The sequence below is a fragment of the Spermophilus citellus genome, assembly GCF_964194105.1.
Source record: "Spermophilus citellus genome assembly, chromosome: 6".
NCBI classification, from domain to species: Eukaryota; Metazoa; Chordata; class Mammalia; order Rodentia; family Sciuridae; genus Spermophilus; species Spermophilus citellus.
In genome coordinates this window covers 41,281,589-41,302,106 of record NC_138187.1, presented here as the reverse complement: position 1 = coordinate 41,302,106, position 20,518 = coordinate 41,281,589, and the positions used below count along the sequence as shown (strand labels likewise).

The 20,518-nt window shown below is 33.4% G+C and overlaps 1 long non-coding RNA gene across 1 annotated transcript in view; it reads left to right on the top strand.

Annotated features, from left to right (window-relative positions):
* Nucleotides 1–17,966, top strand: part of LOC308652121 — a 54,391-nt gene extending 36,425 nt beyond the window's left edge. The window contains exons 2-3 of the long non-coding RNA XR_014022734.1: nucleotides 643–769; nucleotides 17,469–17,966. This is a non-coding gene — a long non-coding RNA (uncharacterized lncRNA). The remainder of the gene's footprint in view (nucleotides 1–642; nucleotides 770–17,468) is intronic.
* Nucleotides 17,967–20,518: the final 2,552 nt, after the last annotated feature.

The following is a 20,518-nucleotide window of genomic DNA, read 5'->3' as shown; positions in this document are numbered from 1 at the left end:
ACAGAATAAAATGTGAAAATCTCTTTGAATGATATGTATACATTTGAATGATCTAAGTGGATTCTTCTTGGTGTTTGCTATTTTAATGATTTACATAAATCCAATTAAATATTTGAACTCAAGTATCAATGAATGTTTCCTTAGTGATCTCCCTTATTGTAATTCAAAAATTTCTCTTGTCTCAGTGTTATTGTAATTATTATTGAACTTGATACTTATTCATAAATCCAAGCCCCATGACTGAACCATTGAATCAAAGTCTGCATTTTAGTAAATTTTTGATTCATCATTCTACAATTAAAAATTAAGAATTGCCCTTGATCACCATAATTTCTTCTTCTGAGGATCATACAATTTAAAACATAAAAAGCAATTAAATGTATACTCTTTTGTTGATGCTTTAATTTTATATTATATTTCATCAAAGAAAATTATATAGACTCTTGGATTTAATCTTCTCTCTTTCCACTGAGTTAGCTAATAGACTATGACAGTGTTTAAAAATATGTTATTGAATAATTAAAATCACTTCCCTGCATGCAATCCATTTCTATTAAATCTCATTTCAACTTCAGTCAAATTAAAACCTGTGTGACTGATCATTTGCTCAATGTGCTATTTATTTGCCTGTTTCCATTTCAGATTTGGTTAACATTTAGTGATGTGGCCATTTATTTCTCTGAGGAGGAATGGAAGTGCCTTGAGCCTGCTCAGCATAATTTATACAGAGAGGTGATGTTAGAGAACTACAGAAACCTGGTCTTCCTGGGTAAGCCTATCTTCATACTTTCCAATTAATTATCAATATTTAATTTCCTTCCTTCACAGAATATATCTTGGGAGTTTCTGGTCTGCATGAATGGATTCAGTTTGTTGCTTTCAAAAAAGAAAATGATTGGGCATGTTTTGATACAGAAAATAAAATAAAATATATTTCCCTGAGTCTTTATTCTTTTTCCTTTCTTGGTGTGATATATATTCTCCATATTAGATAAGTGGTACTTTAGAGTAATTCAGTGATGTAAAATATTGTGGCCCTCACATAGTCAAAGACACAGTTGAGAATCCCAACATCAAGGAGGAAGTTAAATGTTTATTGAGAATTTATCCAGCAGAAAACATAAAATATTCAGAATTTTAGGTTTGTTTCTCTTGTTATCATGGAATGTCTCCCCTTGTTTATCATGCTTTCAAATTCTTTAAAGCCTCTCCCTTTTCCTTTGAGTACTTTCAAATTAACAACAAAAACACTCTCCTTTGCTTATTATAATCATCATGGTCTAACAGGTTTTTCCACTATTTGTTGGTTTCTAAGAAATCTATGTACATTTCTAGAGATCTCTAAGTCAAAACTTTGAAATTTATTAATATTTATAAAGTAGTTTCTTTGATATTATTTATGTTTATTGATCAAAGCTCTTAGTGAATACTTCTAATGCTATTCCTGTAATATTTTCTGCCATATAATGAATGTGAACATTCACAGTGCTGCTGTTTTGGGGTCAATAGTCATAGGTGTCATTATATAAAATGTTTTTTAAAATAATATATCCGTGGATATTTGCAATTGTATGGGATAAAATTTCTTTCTTTTTTAAAATTATTTATGTCATTTTATAGAGTAGGATTCATGTTGTAGAGTAGGTTTCCTCACATCGATTAAATGGCAACTTCCTTGACTTTACATGTTAGGATGATATAGCTTGAAATTAATATATGCATGATATTTGTTTCTGTTGTCAAAAATTACCTGTGCTTTTACTTGCTTGTATAAATATTACAACTGTTTATAACTTTTATATTTCATCTAGATTGGTTTTTTGTCCTGCCAATGTACATATCCATGGAAATTGTTTATATGTAAATATAATAGATTGAATACAGGGATGGTTTAATAATGAACTATGTTTTCATTTATATTGGAAGAATGTTTCTTACAGTGTTGTTGAAAGTAGCCTTGAATTTGTAATCATCCTGCCTCAGAATTGCTAAAACCTAGAATACATGCAAGTATCATCTATACATTGATGAATTTCTACTTATTTATAGAATAAAGACCATAGCTCTTTAAATGTAGCTTTTAAAAAATTTGCAATTCTGTTTCTTTTATGTTTTCTTTGAAATTTTAATGTGATTGATCAAAACCATAAAATATCCAGGTTTGGTGGAACACACCTGTAATCCCAGTGGCTTGGAAGACTGAGGCAGAAGGATCGCAAGTTCAAAGCCAGCCTCAGAGAGGTGCTAAGCAACTCAGTGAGACACTGTCTCTAAAGAAAATAAAAAATAAGGTTGGGGATGTAGCTCAGTGGTCATTTGCCCCTGAGTTCTCCTCTTCCCCGCCACCAAAAAAATAAATAAAATAAAATGCCATCTTCAGGATTTCAAGTGTACCTTCCAGTAATCTTATTTCAAATCATTATGTAATATATCTAAAGAAAGTTTGCACCTGAAAAGGCAAAAAAAAAAAAAAAAAAATCTACCATGGAAACATGGGCTTATGTTTGTCTCCTCCATAATAATTATCATCCTCAATTCTATTATGATCATTTCTTTTAGTTTTGATATCTTATAATCAGAATGCTGTCCTATGTATCTTTTTGTTTGTGACTGATTTAACATAATGTACTTTAGATTTATCCTTATTATATATTTTGCAAAATTTCTTCCTTCTTGACATGGAAGAAATTTTCTAGTTTCAATGTTCCAAATTGCCTTATCCAATAATTTCAAAGGATATTGGTTTAGAATCTACATGATGGACTTGTTGAATAATATTGTAACAAATATTGGTGTGCAAATATTTCTTATTTTGCAATATAGGTGAGGGATTATTACCATATACACATACACTTTTTTTTTTTTTTTTGTAGAGGAAGTAAAGTTTTTTTTTAGGAGCTCACAGTATCAGAGATCTCAGTCCATAGACATCCAGCTCCATTCCTTGGGGCTCATAGTGAGGCAGAATATCATTGTGGAGTGAAATAGCTCTTATGATGATGAGAGAACAAAAAGATTCCACTCTCCAGATAAAAAATATACACCCCAAATTCACACCCCCAGGGATCCATCTAGCCTTCAATTAATCCCATCAGGGATTAATGCATTGATTGGGTTAAGACTCTTAAAACCCAATCATTTCTTTTCTAAACATTTTCTAAACATCTTTTAAACATTCTATTATGAATTCTAAACATTTTCTAAACATCTTTTAAACATTCTATTATGAACTTCTGGTGGACACTGACTATCAAAACCATAGGTTCCCACAAGGATGTAGGCTTGTACATGAAGAATCATTTTGCTATATTTATAAGTGATTTCTTTCACAGAATATTTTGCATTCTTTTTCTGTCAAGGAAGAAATTATTTTGAGGTATTTTATTTTTTACATATAATCTTTTTTAACATGTTTTAGTTATACATGATAGTAAAATGCATTTATGCACTTTGATACATTTTACATAAATGAGTTATAATTTCTTATTTTTCTGATTGTACATATTGTAGGAGCACATTGCTCATGCAGTCATATAGGAACATGACATAATAATGTCTGTTTCATTCTACTATCCTTACTATCCCTATATCCCCTCTCCTTCCCACCACTCCCCTCTACCCAATCTAAAGTAACTCTATTCTTCCCTAACACACCCTTTCCCCTTATTGTGAGTTAGCATCTGCATATCAGAGAAAATGTTTGGACTTTGCCTTTGTTGTATTGGCTTATTTCATTTAGCATAATATTCTCCAACTCCATCCATTTACTAGCAAATGCCATAATTTTATTCTTCTTTAAAGCTAATATTCCATCAAATATCACATTTTCTTTATCCATTCATCTATTAAAGGACACCTAAGTTGGTTCCATAGCTTAGTTAATGTAAATTGAGCTGCTTTAAACATTGACATGGCCACGTCACTGTAGTATGCTGATTTTAAAGTTTTTTTTTTTTTTTTTTTTTTTTTTTTTTTTTTGTGTGTGTGTGTGTGTGTGTGTGTATAGAAACCTAGGAGTGGGATAGCTGGGTCAAATACTGGTTCCACTCCAAGTTTTCTGAGGAATATCCATATTGCTTTTCATAACAGTTGCACCAATTTGCAATCCCACCAGCAAAAAAAAAAAAAAAAAAAAAAAAAAAGTATAAATATACATTTTCCCCCACATCCTCTTCAACATTTATTGTTGTCTGTATTCTTGATGATTGTCATTCTGACTGGAGTGGGTTGAAATATTAGTTTTCATTTGCATTTTTCTAATTGCTAGAGATGTTGAATTTTTTTCATATATTTGTTGATTGATTATACTTCTGTGAAATGTTGGTTAAGTTTTTTAGTCCATTTATTAATTGGGCTGTTTTATCTATCTATCTATCTATTTATTTATGTGTTCATTTTTTTTGAAATCTTTACAAATCCTAGAGATTAATTACCTGAGGTGCATGTGTAAATATTTTCTTCCAATCTGTATGCTCTGTCTTCACATCATTGTTTCTTTGGCTGAGAAAGATTTTTGTTCAGTACAATACCATTTATTGATGTTTGATATTACTTCTTTATGCTTTAGGAGTCTTGTTAAAAAAGTCAGATCCTAGGCCAACATGGTGAAGATTTGGGCCTTCATTTTCTTCTAGTAGGCAATGGGTCTCTTTCTTGTACTGCCTAAGTCTTTGATGCATGTTAAGTTGAGTTTTGTGCAGTGTGAGAGAGATATTTTTAATTTTATATCATTACATGTGGCTTTCCATTTTTCCCAGCACAATATGTTGAAAAGGCTATCTTTTCTCCAGTGAAACTTTTTGGCACCTTTGTCTAGTATGAGATAATTGTATTTGTGTGGCTTTATTCCTATATCTTCTATTCTGTGTCTTTGGTCTATGTGTCTGTTTTGGTGTCAAAACAATGCTGTTTTTGTTACTATCACTCTGTACTATATATTCTGGTATTTGATGCCTCCTACTTCACTTTTCTTGCTAAGGATAGCTTTGGCTATTCTGGGTCTCTTATTTTTTCAAATTAATTTCATGATTGCTTTTTCTATATCTAGGAAGAATGTCATTGGGATTTTAATAGGAGTTGCATTAAATCTGTGTAATGCTTTGGGTAATAAGGCTATTAATTCTGTCTATCCAGGAGCATGGGAGATCTTTCCATCATCTATGTCCCACTTCACTTTCTTTCTTTAGTATTCTTTAGTCTTCATTGTAAAGCTCTTTTACCTCGTTTGTTAGATTGACTCCCAAGTACTTTTTATTTTTAAGGCTATTGTGAATGGGTTAGTCTTTCTAATTTATCTTTCAGTGGATTCATCACTGATATATACAAACACATTTGATTCACAGGTGTTAATTTGTTGTTGTTTTTTTTTGTTTTTTGTTTTTTGTTTTTTTGGAGGGTGACGGTCAGGTACCTTGGATTAAACTCAAGGGCACTCAACCACTGAGCCACATCCCCAGCCCTATTTTGTGTTTTCTTTAGAGACAGGGTCTCACTGAGTTGCTTAGCACTTCTCTTTTACTGAGGCTGACTTTGAACTTGTGATCCTCCTGCATCAGCCTCCTTAAGCCACTGGGATTACAAGCTTGCACCACCATGCCCTATGTACAGGTGTTAATTTTATATCCTGCTACTTTTATGAATTCACTTATTAGTTCTAGTAGTTTTATGGTGGAATTTATTAGATTATCTAAATATAGAATTGTGTCATCAGTAAATAGTGATAGTTGGAGATCTTCTTTACCTGTATGTATCCCTTTAATTTCTGTCTTCTAATTGCTCTGGCTAGAGTTTCAAGGACGATGTTGAGTAAAAGTGGTGAAAGAAGGCATCCTTGTCTTTTTCCAGTTTTTAGAGGGAAAGCTTTCAATTTTTCTCTGTTTGAAATTGTACTGCCCTTGTGTTTAGCACATAAAGTTTTTATGATGTTGAGATATGTTCCTAATATTCCTAGTTTTTCTTGTGTTTTGACCATGCAGAGGTGCTGTATTTTTTTCACATGCTTTTATTTGCATCTCTTGAGATTATTATATGATTCTTGTTTTTCAGTTTATTGATATGATGAATTATTTTTATTGATTTTCATATGTTGAACAAACCCTGCATTCCTGGGATGAACTCCACTTGATCCAGGTGCACTATCTTTTATATATGTTTTTATATGCAACTTGCCAGTTTATTGAGTACTTTTGCATTCATATTCATCAGAGTTATTGGCTTAAAGTTTTCTTTCCATGATGCAACTTTGACTGGTTTTGATATTAGAGTGATATTAGCCACATAGAATGAGTTTAGAAAGTTTACCTCCTTTTCTATTTCATGGAATACTTTGTGGAGTATAGGTGTTAGTTCTTTTTTTTTTGAAGATCACATAAAACTCAGCTGAGAATTCATCTGGTCCTGTACTTTTCTTGCTTGGTAGATATTTGATGACATTTTATATTTCATTACTTGAAGTTGATCTGTTTATATAGTTTATGACCTCCTCACGCAGTTTGGGTAGGTCATATGTCTTTAGAAATTTGTTGATGTCTTTAAGATTTTATATTTTATTGAAGTATACATTTTCAAAATACTCATGTATTTCAGACATGTTCATTTTGATATTTCCTTTTTTATCACATATTTTAGTAATTCAAGTTTTCTCTTCATTAGAATATCTAAGGGTTTATCCAATTCTTTTTTAAAGAAACAACCTTTTGTTCTGTCAGTTTTTCATTTGTTTTATTTTTTTTCAATTTCATTGATTTCAGCTCTGATTTTAATTATTTCCTGTTTTCTAATGCTTATGGCATTGATTGCTTTTTCTTTTTCTAGGTCTGTGAGATATAATGTTATATAACATTTATTTGTTAACTTTTCATATAATGATTGAGATCAGTGCAATAAACTTTCCTCTTAGTTCTGCCTTCATATTGTCCCAGAGTTTTTGATATGTTGAATCAATGTTCTCATTTACATCTAAGAATTTTCTTATTTCATCCTTGATTTCTTCTACTATCCATTCATCATTCAATAGTGTATTACTGAGGAGTGTATTATTTTCTCTCCATTTTATCTTTATTTACTAATTTCATTATTTTATATATTATTATTTTTACTATGATATATATTATTATCTTTTACTAAAGAGTTACTTTGTGGCATAAGATATGGTGTATTTTATGGGCTGGGGTTGTGACTCAGTGGTAGAGCGCCTGCCTAGCACATGTGAGGCCCTGGGTTTGATCCTCAGCATCACATAAAAATAAATAAATAAGATATGGTGTATTTTAAAGAAAGAACTCTGTGCTGCTGAGAAGAAAGTATATTCAGGTTATGATGGATGAAACATTCTATGTGTATCCATTAAGTGTATGTTAATAATTTTATTTTTCAGTTCTATAGCTTCTTGACTTTGTTTTATTTGGAGGATCTATTGAGTGATGAGATGTGATGTGTTAAAGTCACCCAGTATTATTGTGATGTATTAAAGTCACCCAGTATTATGGTGTTACAGTCTATTTGATTTTTAAAATTGAGAAGGATTTGTTTGTAGCTAGATACTCCATTGTTTGGGGAATAAATGTTTTTAATTGTTATGTCTTGCTGATATATGATTCCTTTAAATAGTATGAAATGTCCTACTTTTGTAACTTTGGCTTGAAGACATTTGAAATACAGATGGAAACCCCTGCTTGTTTACATAATTTATATGAGTGATATGTGTTTCCTCATCCTTTCACCTTCAGTCTATGAATGTCTTTGCCTGTTAGATGAGTGTCTTGGAGACAGCGTTTCATTGGGTCTTATTTAATCCAATTTCCCACTCTATGCCTTTTGATGCATGAATGTAGGCAATTAACATTCAAGGTTATTATTGGGATATGATTTGTATTTCCTGACATTTTGATTTATTTCTGGTTTTTAATTTGTCTTAATTTTCCTTTTGTTGGGCTATTGCTTTATTTATTTATTTATTTTTAAATATTTATTTTTTAGTTGTACACAATACCTTTATTTTGTTAATTTATTTTTATGTGGTGCTGAGGATCTAACCCAGGGCCTTGCACGTGCTAGAGGAGCACTCTACCACTGAGCCACAACCCCAGCCCTGGGCTATTGCTTTAATGTAGCTCTTCCCTTTGCTAGATTTCACTTTTTTGTCACTTTATCCTCATGGAATATTTTGTTGAGAATGTTTTATATTGTAGGCTTTCTAGTTATGAATTCTTTTAATTTTTGTTTATCATTGAAGGTTTTTATTTTATCTTGAAATCTGAAACTTATTTTTGCTGGATATAAAATTCTTCATTGTAATCCATTTTCTTACAGAGCTCAAAATATATTATTCCATGACCTCCTAGTTTTGACAGTCTGTGGTAAGAATTCAAACTAATTTACCCCAATACATATTTTTTAAATAATTTTTAATTTTTTATTTGTTTTAATTAGTTATACATGACAATAGAATGAATTTATGCACTTTGATATAGATGGAATATAATTTCTTATTTTTCTGAGTGACATGTTACAGTATCATTTTGGTCATGTAGTCACATGTATACATACAGTAAGAATTTCTGTTTCATTCTGTCTTTTTTTTTTCTTTTTGTCTCTCATGGCTCTAAGATTTTATCCTTGTTCTGTATCTTAGTTATTCTCATTATAAAATGTCATGATGTGGTTCTGCTTCAATTTTTTACGTTTGGAGCCCTATAAGCCTCTTGTATTTGTTTTTCCATTTCATCTTTTATGTTTGGGAAATTTTCTGATATCATGTCATTGAAAAGATTGTGCATCCCTTTATTTTGTATCTGTGCTCCTTTATCTATCTCAATTATTCTTATGTTTGGTCTTTTAGTGTTGTTCCAATCATTTCAAGGAATGTTTGGTTGGCATCTACATGATGGATCTGTTGAATAATATTGTAACAAACATTGGTGTACAAATATTTGTGAGGGCTTATTACCATATGCAAAATTTTATATTCTTTTCTGAATAAGCTATTATTATTATTATTAACCATAAGTTTTAGTAAGCTTTTAAGTTATGGAACAGCATTAATTTCACTTTGTTTGAATTTTGAATATTTCAAAAATATTCATACAATTTAGAGATTCAATGCAATTTTTAGAAGAACTTTATTTGTTTCTGCAAGAAATAACATTGGGAGTTTGATAGATATTACCTGAAGTCTCCATAAAACTTTGAGTAATACAAACATATTTTAATTTTATCTTTTGATTCTTGAACACAATCATGTTCAAGAGTATTCAGTTAATTGCCACATGTTTATTGATTTTTGAGCATCATTTCCACTTAGGATTTCTAATTTTATTCTCTGATGTTCAGAACATAATTTTAATGTTTTCATATTTGTTAACCTTTGTTTTAATCCCTAAAAGTTGGTCTATTCAGCATAATAATGCATTTGCTATTGAGAACATTGAGTACTTAAGTCTAATTTGAAACAAATATTTTTCAAAGTCTTCTGTTTTATACTTATCATTTTGTTTGACTTTATTTTAGAGTAAGTGGGGGTATTTGTTTTCTGATATTATAGTGTTGCTTTCTATTTTCTTATTCAATTTTCTCAACCTTAGTTTTTATATTTGAGGGGTATGATGTGGTGTGGATGATCAAATCCAGTGCCTCACAAGTGCAAGGGAAGCACTCTACTGCCAAGCCACAACCCCACCCTCTGAAAGTTTCTTTTTATCATTTTATACTATTCTCCTTTGACTCTTTTCAAAGTATTTCTTAATTTAAAACAATATCTCTTATAACTTTTTGTTGTAATGTGTGTTTTGTATACTGTAATTTTGCCAGCCTATCTTTTTGGTTTTACTTCATGTAACATTCTTGTATCTTTTTGTTTTCAGCCTACTGTGGCCTTAGATTTAGAGTCCCTTGCAGATTACATATTACATATTTTACATATTACATATTTTGTTAGATGCCATTGTGTTAACCAAGTGTTTTGCTTTGATTGCTGTTTTGTAATAATGCATTTAAAGTCAAATATTCATTTTTAATCCAATAAATTTTTAAAACTGAAGAATTTAGTCCTCCTTTGTAAGTTGTTTTTATTTCTTATAATTGTTTTTGTACTTTTTTAATGCTGTAATTTCTTATTCATTTGTTTTTATAGTGACCTGCTTTGATTCCTCTCCCACTTGCTTTTATAATATTCTATGAGTGTTTACTTTATCATTTACATTGAGATTTTATAAAGACCACTGTAACTTTGCACTATTTGAACCTGGTAAATATTAATTTGAAATTTTATTATAAAATTTAGCATTTTTATATATTCTTTTAAATTATTCTATTGATTTATAACTTTTATAGCTAATTTCCATTAACTATCTTATTTGTTTTAATTAGTTATACATGACAGTAGAATGCATTTATGCACTTTGATATATTATACATAGATGGGATATAATTTCTCATTTTTCTGAGTGTATATGTTGCAGAATCATATTAGTCTTGCAGGCACATATATATTTATGGTAATAAAGTCTGTTTCATCTTACTGTCTTTCCTGTCCCCACAACTCCCCTTGCCTCCCATCATTTTCCCTCTACTTAATCTAATGTAATGCTTTTTTTTCCCCCTAGTGCCCCTGCTTAACTGTGTATTAGTATCTGCATATCAGAGAAAACATTCAGCCTTTGGTTTTGTGGGATTGGCTTATTTTGCTGAGCATGATATTGTCAAACTAAAAATTTACTGGAGAATGCCATAATTTTTCTATTACTTTAAGTAATAGACCATGGTTTATATGTACCACATTTTCTTAATCCATTCATCTATTGAGGGACACCTAGATTGGTTCCATAGTGTAGCTATTCTGAATGGAGCTGCTATATACATTGATGTGGCTGCATCACTATAGTATGCTGATTTTAAGTCCCTTAGGACTTAAAGCAAGGTGTGGGATAGCTGGGTCAAATGGTAGTTCCATTCCCAATTTTCTGATGAATCTCCATACTGCTTTCTATAGTGGTTGCACCAATTTGTAATCCCACCAGCAATGTATGAGTGTACATTTTTCATCACATCCTTGCCACCATTTATTGTTTCCTGTATTCTTGATGATTGCCGTTTTGACAGAAGTGAGATAAAATCTTAGAGTAATTTTGATTTGCATTTCTCTATTTGCTAGAGATGTTGAACACCTTTTCATATATTTGCTGATCAATTGTGTTTCTTCTTCTGTGAAATGTCTGTTCAGTTCCTTAGCCCATTTATTGATTGCATTATTTGTGGGGGTTTTGGTATTAGAACATGGATACAACATATCAAAATCTCTGGGACACTATGAAGGCCATACTAAGAGGAAGGTTTATTGCATTGAGTGCATCCATTAAAAGAATAAAAAGTCAACAAATGAATGACATAACACTACATCTCAAAGCCCTAGAAAAAGAAGAACAAATCAACAACAAAAGCAGTAGAAGACTGATTTGGATTCCAGAGAGACTAACTAAAGCGATTTCTACAGACCAAAAAGAAGATGACTTGGCTCAAATCCATAAGAGCTGATATCCAGAACTTCAGTTTAGCTATCCTTACATCTGCGACAGTGGTTCTTCCACACCTGGAGGCTAATGACTAATGAGCACCATTAAGGCTTATTTCAAAGTAAAAAACCTTGGGGCATGCTTCTGGGAATACCTTCAGACCCATATGCATTCAGGAAGAAGGATGGGATATCAAAAGAAGAGTCAAACCCAGGTGGTAACTAGTGTGCTTTTTTCAATATCTATTTTATTATTGCCCTCTCCCACATCATGAAGTTCTATTTTAATTTTTTAGCTCATACAGGCCTAGGTTAATGTTTTTCTGATCAGTTCTATTTTTTGACTGTGGAGTATTTAAACATTGCAATGGAGATTTCACCTGTGAAAATCTACAAGGCCTTTTCTATTATGTTATGTGTTGTATGTAGTGTGTTATGTGTGAACACTTGTGTTTTGTGTTGTATGTATGTTTGTATGTCCATATATCGTATATGAGGAGCGCTCATGAAAAAATGGATCCAAATATTTTTTTTATTCACGTGATTTAAATGGTTTTATTTAAATTGGGTAAACAGCTGTTGAGGATTGCTCCAAATATATTCACTGATGTGTCAAATAATGGTACAGCAGCAGTAGTTACCCCTGATCAAACTTTTACATTTTTAGAACCCAAACAATCAGCTCAAAAGGTAGAGCTTAATGCAATATTACAAGCTTTTGTGATGTTTAAAGATTCTGTATTTAATTTATTTTCTGATAGTCAGTATATAGTTAATGCTATAGTATCCCTTGAAGTTGCTGGTAGTATTTCCCCTTTCTCTACTGTTTTTTCTTTGTTTTCCCCTATACAAAGTCTAATCTGGGACAGAAAAGATCCATTCTTTATAAGACATATCAGAGCACATACAGGATTGCCTGGAGCCCTTAGTTTGGGCAATGATTTAGCAGATAAAACTACACATGACATACATATTTTTTCTACACTAGAAGAAGCTATAAATTTTCATAAAAGGTTCCATGTCAATGCTAATACTTTACAAAAGCATTTTAAAATAACTAAGGAGCAAGCTAGACAAATAATAAAACAATGTCAAAATTGTGTGACCTTTTTACCACAAGTTAATATTGGAGTCAATCCTAGAGGATTGATACCTAACCATATTTGGCAAATGGACGTCACACACTTGCCAGAATTTGGAAAATTAAAATATTTGCATGTTACAGTTGATACTTCTTCTGGATTTTTGATGGGCTCCCTTCATGCCGGAGAAAAAACTAAAGATATTATAGCTCATTGCTTACAAAATTTTGCCACTGTGGGCATTCCAAAACAGTTAAAAACAGATAATGGTCCTACTTATACTTCTACCTCTTTTAAACAATTTTGCTCATCATTTGGCATTACTCATATAACAGGAGTCCCATACAATCCACAGTGACAAGGCATAGTTGAAAGAGCTTATCAAACTATTAAAATGTACTTATTAAAGCAAAAAGAGGGGAATTTGAAAGGGGTATATATATCCCCCAAAGGTAAACTTAAAATTACCCTTTTTACTCTAAACTTTTTAAATTTGGATTCATCAGGGCTTAGTGCTTCAGAAAGGCATATGTATCCAAAAAATGTGCATAAGCCTAAGGTACTTTGGATGGATATTCTAACAGGAGAATGGAAAGGTCCTGACCCAGTGATTGTCTCGAGTCGGGGTTTTGTATGTGTGTTTCCACAGGTAGAACAGCAGTTGATTTGGATTCCAGAGAGACTAACCAAAGTGATATCTACAGACTAAAAAGAAGATGATTTGACTCAAATCCGTAATAGCTGATATCCAGAGCTCCAGCTTGGCTATTCTTACATCTGCAACAGTGATTCTCCCACACCCGGAGGCTAATGAATAATGAACATCATTAAGGCCTATTTCAAATGTAAAAAACCTTGGGGCTTTCTTGTGGGAATACCTTCAGACCCATATGCAAGTTACAGAAAAAAGGATCGGATAACAGAAAAAAGGATGGGATATCAAAAGAAGAGTCAAACCTAGGTGGTAACCAGGATGCTTTTTTTTCAATATCTATTTTATTATTGCCCTTTCCCACATCATAAAGTTCTATTTTATTTTTTAGCTCATACAGACCTATGTGAATGTTTCTCCGATCAGTTCTATTTTTTGACTGTGGAGTTTTTAAACATTGCAATGGAGATTTCACCTGTGTAAAGCTACATGGCCTTTACTATTGTCTTATGTGTTGTATGTTATGTGTGCATACTTGTGTTTTGTGTCTGTCTGTATGTATGTCCATATATCATATTTGAGGGGCGCTCATGAAAAAATGGATCCTTATTTTTTTATTCACGTGATTTACATGGTTTAATTTAAATTGGGTAAACAGCTGTTGAGAATGTTTTAATAGGTGAACAAATAAGGAGGTTAAAAAGATCTGTTTGTTTACTTTCACCTTTCCCTTTCATTATATTTAATAATTCTGTTCAGGGTAATGTAAACTGCTCAGAAAATTGTTTTCTTAGTACCTGTTGAAATGTTACATAATTTTTTTTTTAGCCATCATTGCCAGAATTCCTATCTTCACCCTAGTGCCAGTGAAGATAAAACCAATCTTTCAATAGCTATCACAGTAAACTGTATAAACTGATACATCAATGAATAATAACTCAACACGTAATCCTCAATCAAGGAGTTGATTTACTTTGGGAGGAAATGGACATATTGATGGATTCCTCTGCTTTGAACTGCTTGCAGAACTTGCCTGGACTATGTATTACTTGTATGCATTGTGAACTATCTGTTGGGGCATCGAATTGTGGTAGTGCTGGGGTATCTTTGCTGATGATGTCATCAGTGGTACAATTTTTCCAAAAAGAGCCGTCATTTGGCTTGGTGTCATGGCATTTTGCATCCTCCTCCCTTCTGCTAGTGATGGTCTAAAATTTGGGGGCTAACAGAGGTGAGGCAAAGAACCTCACCCCCGCACTGGTGCAAAGGCCTATCCACAAGTATAGCTGTATGCTGGACTGGTAGTCAGTGACGGGTAAGATCTAATTGCAGTGGTACCAACCTAAGACAGGAGGCTGACTTTTGAGGTCAGCTCATCCAATGACGGGTAAGAACCATATGTGTATTGGACAACCTAACAGGCACGGTCCCTAGGCCACATTGCTTGTTGTTTAATTAAACCGTAGGGGGGAGACGCTGAGAGGCACAGCTGAGTCGGAATGGCCCCTGGCATTTTGCCAATAGTATTGGTTGAGACGCAAGCCATTATGATGATACTGGATTGATTCTGTTATATATTAGAACTTTATTGTCCGCCTTGGCCTGCTACTTTGGAGTTCTCGCGCTACTTTAGAGTTCTCGTGGGGATTCCCGGAGAGTTCCCATTGGTCGGGGAAGTCCGTGAGAAGGGATTTCCGGAAGAGAGATTTTCTGGTTGTTGGTTTCTGGAGGAGCCACGTGGCATTCGTGAGAATTCCCGGGGAGCGTATGTGGAGTGTGCTGGTGGAGTTCAGAAACAGTTTGTTCCTGTTTAAGTGGCTCGTGATTTGTGCCCAGCCAGACTGCGGCAGTTTGTAATCTTATTCTTTCACTTCTTTGATAATACTCCTAAATACCATTCTGTATTTTAAAAGAATTCATGATTGATTACGTAGGACTTTCTTCCTAGGTGATATGTTGTTTTTTCTAGTGGTGTTCTCAAGATTCCCTTTTTGTAAATTTTTAAAATTTGAATAGAATGTAGTTTGAGATTGTCTGTATTTCACACTTGTAGATTATTGAAATTTTGGACTGTAGTTTCTGTTTTATTTCTCTTAGTTAAAACTTGTCACACCTATTTGTTGGTACTGCAGTTGGAACTTAAAGTTGATATACTACTACTTTCTATCCATAGCTGTTTTCAAATTTTTTTTTACAAGAGATCACTAAGTTTCTGAGACTGCCTTCCACTTATAAACTGTTTGTCTCAATGTCAGCTATGCACAACCACCCCTGACTCTCTCTCTGTTCCTTATGAAATTTTTCACAAATACAATTTTTATTTATTTCTATTAACAGTATTTCTCTGCTTTTAGCTCATTAAACTTCTTTCTAATGGTTATTTTTTGTTTGGTCAATTTCGTCTCTCACTATCATAATGTTCAATTCCTAATATATTGTTTTTTGTTTGTTTGTTTTAATTAGTTATACATGATAGTACAATGATCTTGACATATCATACATTTGAATCAGATGGGATATAATTTCTCATTTTTCTGAATGTACACGTTGCAGAATTACATTGGTCTTGCAGTCACATATATACCCACAGCAATAATAATGTCTATTTTATTCTGTTGTCTTTCCATTCCCCCCTTCCACTCCCCTCCCCTTCCATCACTTCTCTCTACCCAACCTAATGTGACTCACTTCTTTTTTTCCCCCTTACATCATCATACAGGTATTCTGTATAACGAAGGGGGTCTCCTTCCCCCCCCCATGCAATTCCCATTCTCCCTCCCTTTCCCTCCCACCTCTCTTTCCTATCTAGAGGTAATTTCTTCATATGCTCTTTTCCCCTACCCCATTTTGTGTCACCTCCCTTATATAAAGTATGTTGACATCCCATTCAAGTCTTCATACATGTACTTTGGATAATTATTTCCATCACATTCCACCGCCCTTGCTAATCCCCTGCCCTCTCCCTTTCCCTCCCACCCTCTTCCCTATCTAGAATTTATCTAATCCTTCCATGTTCCCCCTCCCTACCCAACTATGAGTCAACCCCCTTATATCAGAGAAAACATTTGGCATTTGTTTTGGGGGGATTGGCTAACTTTACTTAGCATAATCTTCTCTAATGCCATCCATTTTCCTGCAAATGCCATGATCTTATTCTTTGTTAGTGCTGAGTAATATTCCATTGTGTATAAAGGCCACATTTTTTTTATCCATTCATCCATTGAAAGGCACCTAGTTTGGCTCCACAGTCTAGCTATTGGGAATTGTGCTGCTATAAACATTGATGTGGCTGTGTCCCTGTAGTATGCCATTTTTAGGTCTTTTGAGAATAGTCCAAGAAGAGGAATAGCTGGGTCAAATGGTGGTTCCATTCCCAGCTTTCCAAGGAATCTCCATACTGCTTTCTCTTGCTAAGAAAAAACTTTTTAGTTTGAATTCATTCCACTTGTTGATTCTTGGTTTTAATTCTTGTGCCATAGATGTCTTATTAAAGGACTTGGGGCCTAAACCCATATGATAGAGATTAGGGCCTACGTTTTCTTCTATTAGACACAGAGTCTCTGGTTTGATTCCTAGATCCTTGATCCATTTTGAGTTAACTTTTGTGCATGGTGAGAAATAGGGATTCGATATCATTTTGTTGCATCTGGATTTCCAGTTTTCCCAGCACAATTTGTTGAATGCTAGTCATTTATCTTGATTGCCATCTGTTAGCTTCATTCAGGAAATATGGGTATAGTCTGCCAGGTATTTAATGCCTCTCAACTTGTTTTCATGTTATCTCCAGATCTCTGTGTAATGTTAGAAGAAACCAGCTTTCAAACAATCCCAAGAAAACCACAAATGTTTGCATTTTTAATATATTTTCTTTTTCTGCTCAGAAAATGGAGATGGTAATTTTTTTATACCTTCTCAATGCTATACTATAGACATGGATATAGTGTGGTTGATAAAAATACACATTTCTTTTCCTCTAATATATTTCTCTTTGTAATATTCTCATCTTGGATACTGTGATCTCTCAGATGGTTTGGGCAGTTCCAACAAGGTAATTAGTCTGTACATTTTTATTTAGTTTAAATGTATTAGGAATAATAATGTGTTTGGATTTTGTATTCTGCTACCCTCCTGGTGTCAAGACATTGCTATAATTTCATATGTGATATTTGCAAAACATTTATTCCTGATTAGTAGGTAAAATACTTACCAATTTTTTTTTATATTTCAGCCATGACTTCTCATAATTCCCATGAATTTTCAACAGAAGAGGATATAAGGAATGAAGAACATAATATTAACTCTATACAAATAAGGAAAATATGGAAAACTGAATGTGAGAATGAAAGTCAGAAATTTTATAATACGGGACAAAATGAATTAGCTATGAAGATTTGTAATGAAAATTACACTGTCGGGGGACATCAAGAACATTTAATATCTCAGAAAATAATTCAACATAGGCCAGTCACTTTTCAGGATTTATATGTATCTTTACAAATAAACGCCCAGCAATTTTTGGAGCATATATATTTTCTTAATGAAAATGTGGAAAATGTGAAAAGAAATCTAGTTCACATTTCAACTTTTAACTTCACTAATTTCAAAGATAACACTGATTTAAACTTCCAGTCAAACATTTCAATAGACAAGAAATTTAGTACTGAAGGACAAATTTCTAAAAGAGATGATTTTGAGAATCTCTCTACTAAATATCCATTATTCTGCAATAAAGAAATAATTTCTGCTTATGCCAAAACATGCGATTTTAACAATTGTGAGAAAGTCCACACTTACTCATTATTTCTTTCTAAACACCTGAGATGGCATAGCTGTCACAATACCTACAAATATAATGAATGTGACAAAGCGTTTGTTCAAAGTTCATTTGATACTGAACAGCAAAAAATTCATATCAAAGAGAGATTCTGCAATTTTAGAGAGTATGACAAATCCTTAAATCATTATGTAAAACTTTCTGAATTTCAAAAACTTCATAATGGAGAGAAGCCTTACAAGTGGGAAGATTGTGGCAAAGCTTTTTATCGAAAATCACACTTTATTCTTCACCAGAGAATTTGTACCAGAGAGAAGGCATACAAATGTAAAGAATGTGGAAAGGCTTTTTATGAAAGAATCTCACTTACATTTCACCTGAGAAATTATACCAGAGAGAAGCTCTATAAATGGGAAGAATATGGCAAAGCTTTTTATCAAAAATTACACGTTGGTTGCCAACAGAGAATTCATACTGGAGAGAACCTGTACAATTGTAAAGACTGTGACAAAGCTTTTCATGTAAGAAAATTACTTATTCAACACCAAAAAATTCATGCTGGAGAGAAATCCTACAAATGTGAAGAATGTGGCAAAGCTTTCTATCGAAAATCACACCTCATTCGCCACCAGATAATTCATTCTAAAAAGAAGCCCTACAAATGTGAAGAATGCAATAAAGTTTTTTATGTAAGAAAATTACTTATACAACACCACAGAGTTCATGGTAGAGAGAAGTCCTACAAATGTGAAAAGTGTGGCAAAGCTTTTTATTGGAAATCACACCTTATTCGCCATGAGAGAATTCATACCAGAGAGAAACTCTACAAATGTGAAGAATGTATGGAAACTTTTTCCCACAGATCAGAACTTTTTCGCCACCAGAGAAGTCATACTGGAGAGAGGCATTGCATATGTGAAGAATGTGGCAAAGCTTTTTATCGAAAATCACACCTTATTCGCCATGAGAAAATTCATGCCAGAGAGAAGTCCTACAAATGTGAAGAATGTATGGAAACTTTTTCCCGTAGATCAGAACTTTCTCGCCATCAGAGAAGTCATACTGGAGAAAAGCCTTACAAATGTGAAGAATGTGGCAAGACTTTTTATCGAAAATCTCACCTTATTCGCCATGAGAGAATTCATACCAAAGAGAAGCCCTACAAATGTGAAGAATCTATCAAAACTTTTTCCTGCAGATCCGAATTTTCTCGCCACCAGAGAAGTCATACTGGAGAGAAGCCCTACAAATGTGAAGAATGTATCAAAAGTTTTTCCTTCAGATCAGAACTTTATCGCCACCAGAGAAGTCATACTGGAGAGAAGCCCTACAAATGTGAAAAATGTGGGAAAACTTTTTATCGAAAATCTCACCTTATTCGCCATGAGAGAATTCATACCAAAGAGAAGCCCTACAAATGTGAAGAATGTATCAAAACTTTTCCCTGCAGATCAGAACTTTCTCGCCACCAGAGAAGTCATACTGGAGAGAAGCCCTACAAATGTGAAGAATGTGGCAAAACTTTTTATCGAAAATCTCACCTTATTCGCCATGAGACAATTCATACCAGAGAGAAGCCCTACAAATGTGAAGAATGTATCAAAACTTTTCCCTGCAGATCAGAACTTTCTCGCCACCAGAGAAGTCATACTGGAGAGAAGCCCTACAAATGTGAAGAATGTGGGAAAACTTTTTATCGAAAATTTCACCTTATTCGCCACCAGACAATTCATACCAGAGAGAAGCCCTACAAATGTGAAGAATGTATCAAAACTTTTTCCTGCAGATCAGAACTTTCTTGCCACCAGAGAAGTCATACTGGAGAGAAGCCCTACAAATGTGAAGAATGTGGGAAAGCTTTTTATCGAAAATCTCACCTTATTCGCCATGAGAGAATTCATACCAGAGAGAAGTCCTACAAATGTGAAGAATGTACCAAAACTTTTTCCTGCAGATCAGAACTCTCTTGCCACCAGAGAAGTCATACTGGAGAGAAGCCCTACAAATGTGAAGAATGTGGGAAAACTTTTTATCGAAAATCTCACCTTATTCGCCATGAGAGAATTCATACCAGAGTGAAGCCCTACAAATGTGAAGAATGTATCAAAACTTTTTCCTGCAGATCAGAACTTTCTCACCACCAGAGAAGTCATACTGGAGAAAAGCCCTACAAATGTGAAGAATGTGGGAAAACTTTTTATCAAAAATCACACCTTATTTGCCACCAGAGAATACATACCAGAGAGAAGCCCTACAAATGTGAAGAATGCAACAAAGCTTTTTATGTAAGGAAAGTACTTACACAACACCAGAGAATTCATGCTAGAGAGATACCCTGCAAATGTGAAGAATGTGGCAAAGCTTTTTATCGAAAATCTCACCTTATCCGCCATGAGAGAATTCATATTAGACAGAAGCCCAAAGAATGTGAAGGATGTATTGAGACTTTTTCCCGTAGATCAGAACTTTCTCGCCACCAGAGAAGTCATACCGGAGAAAAGCCC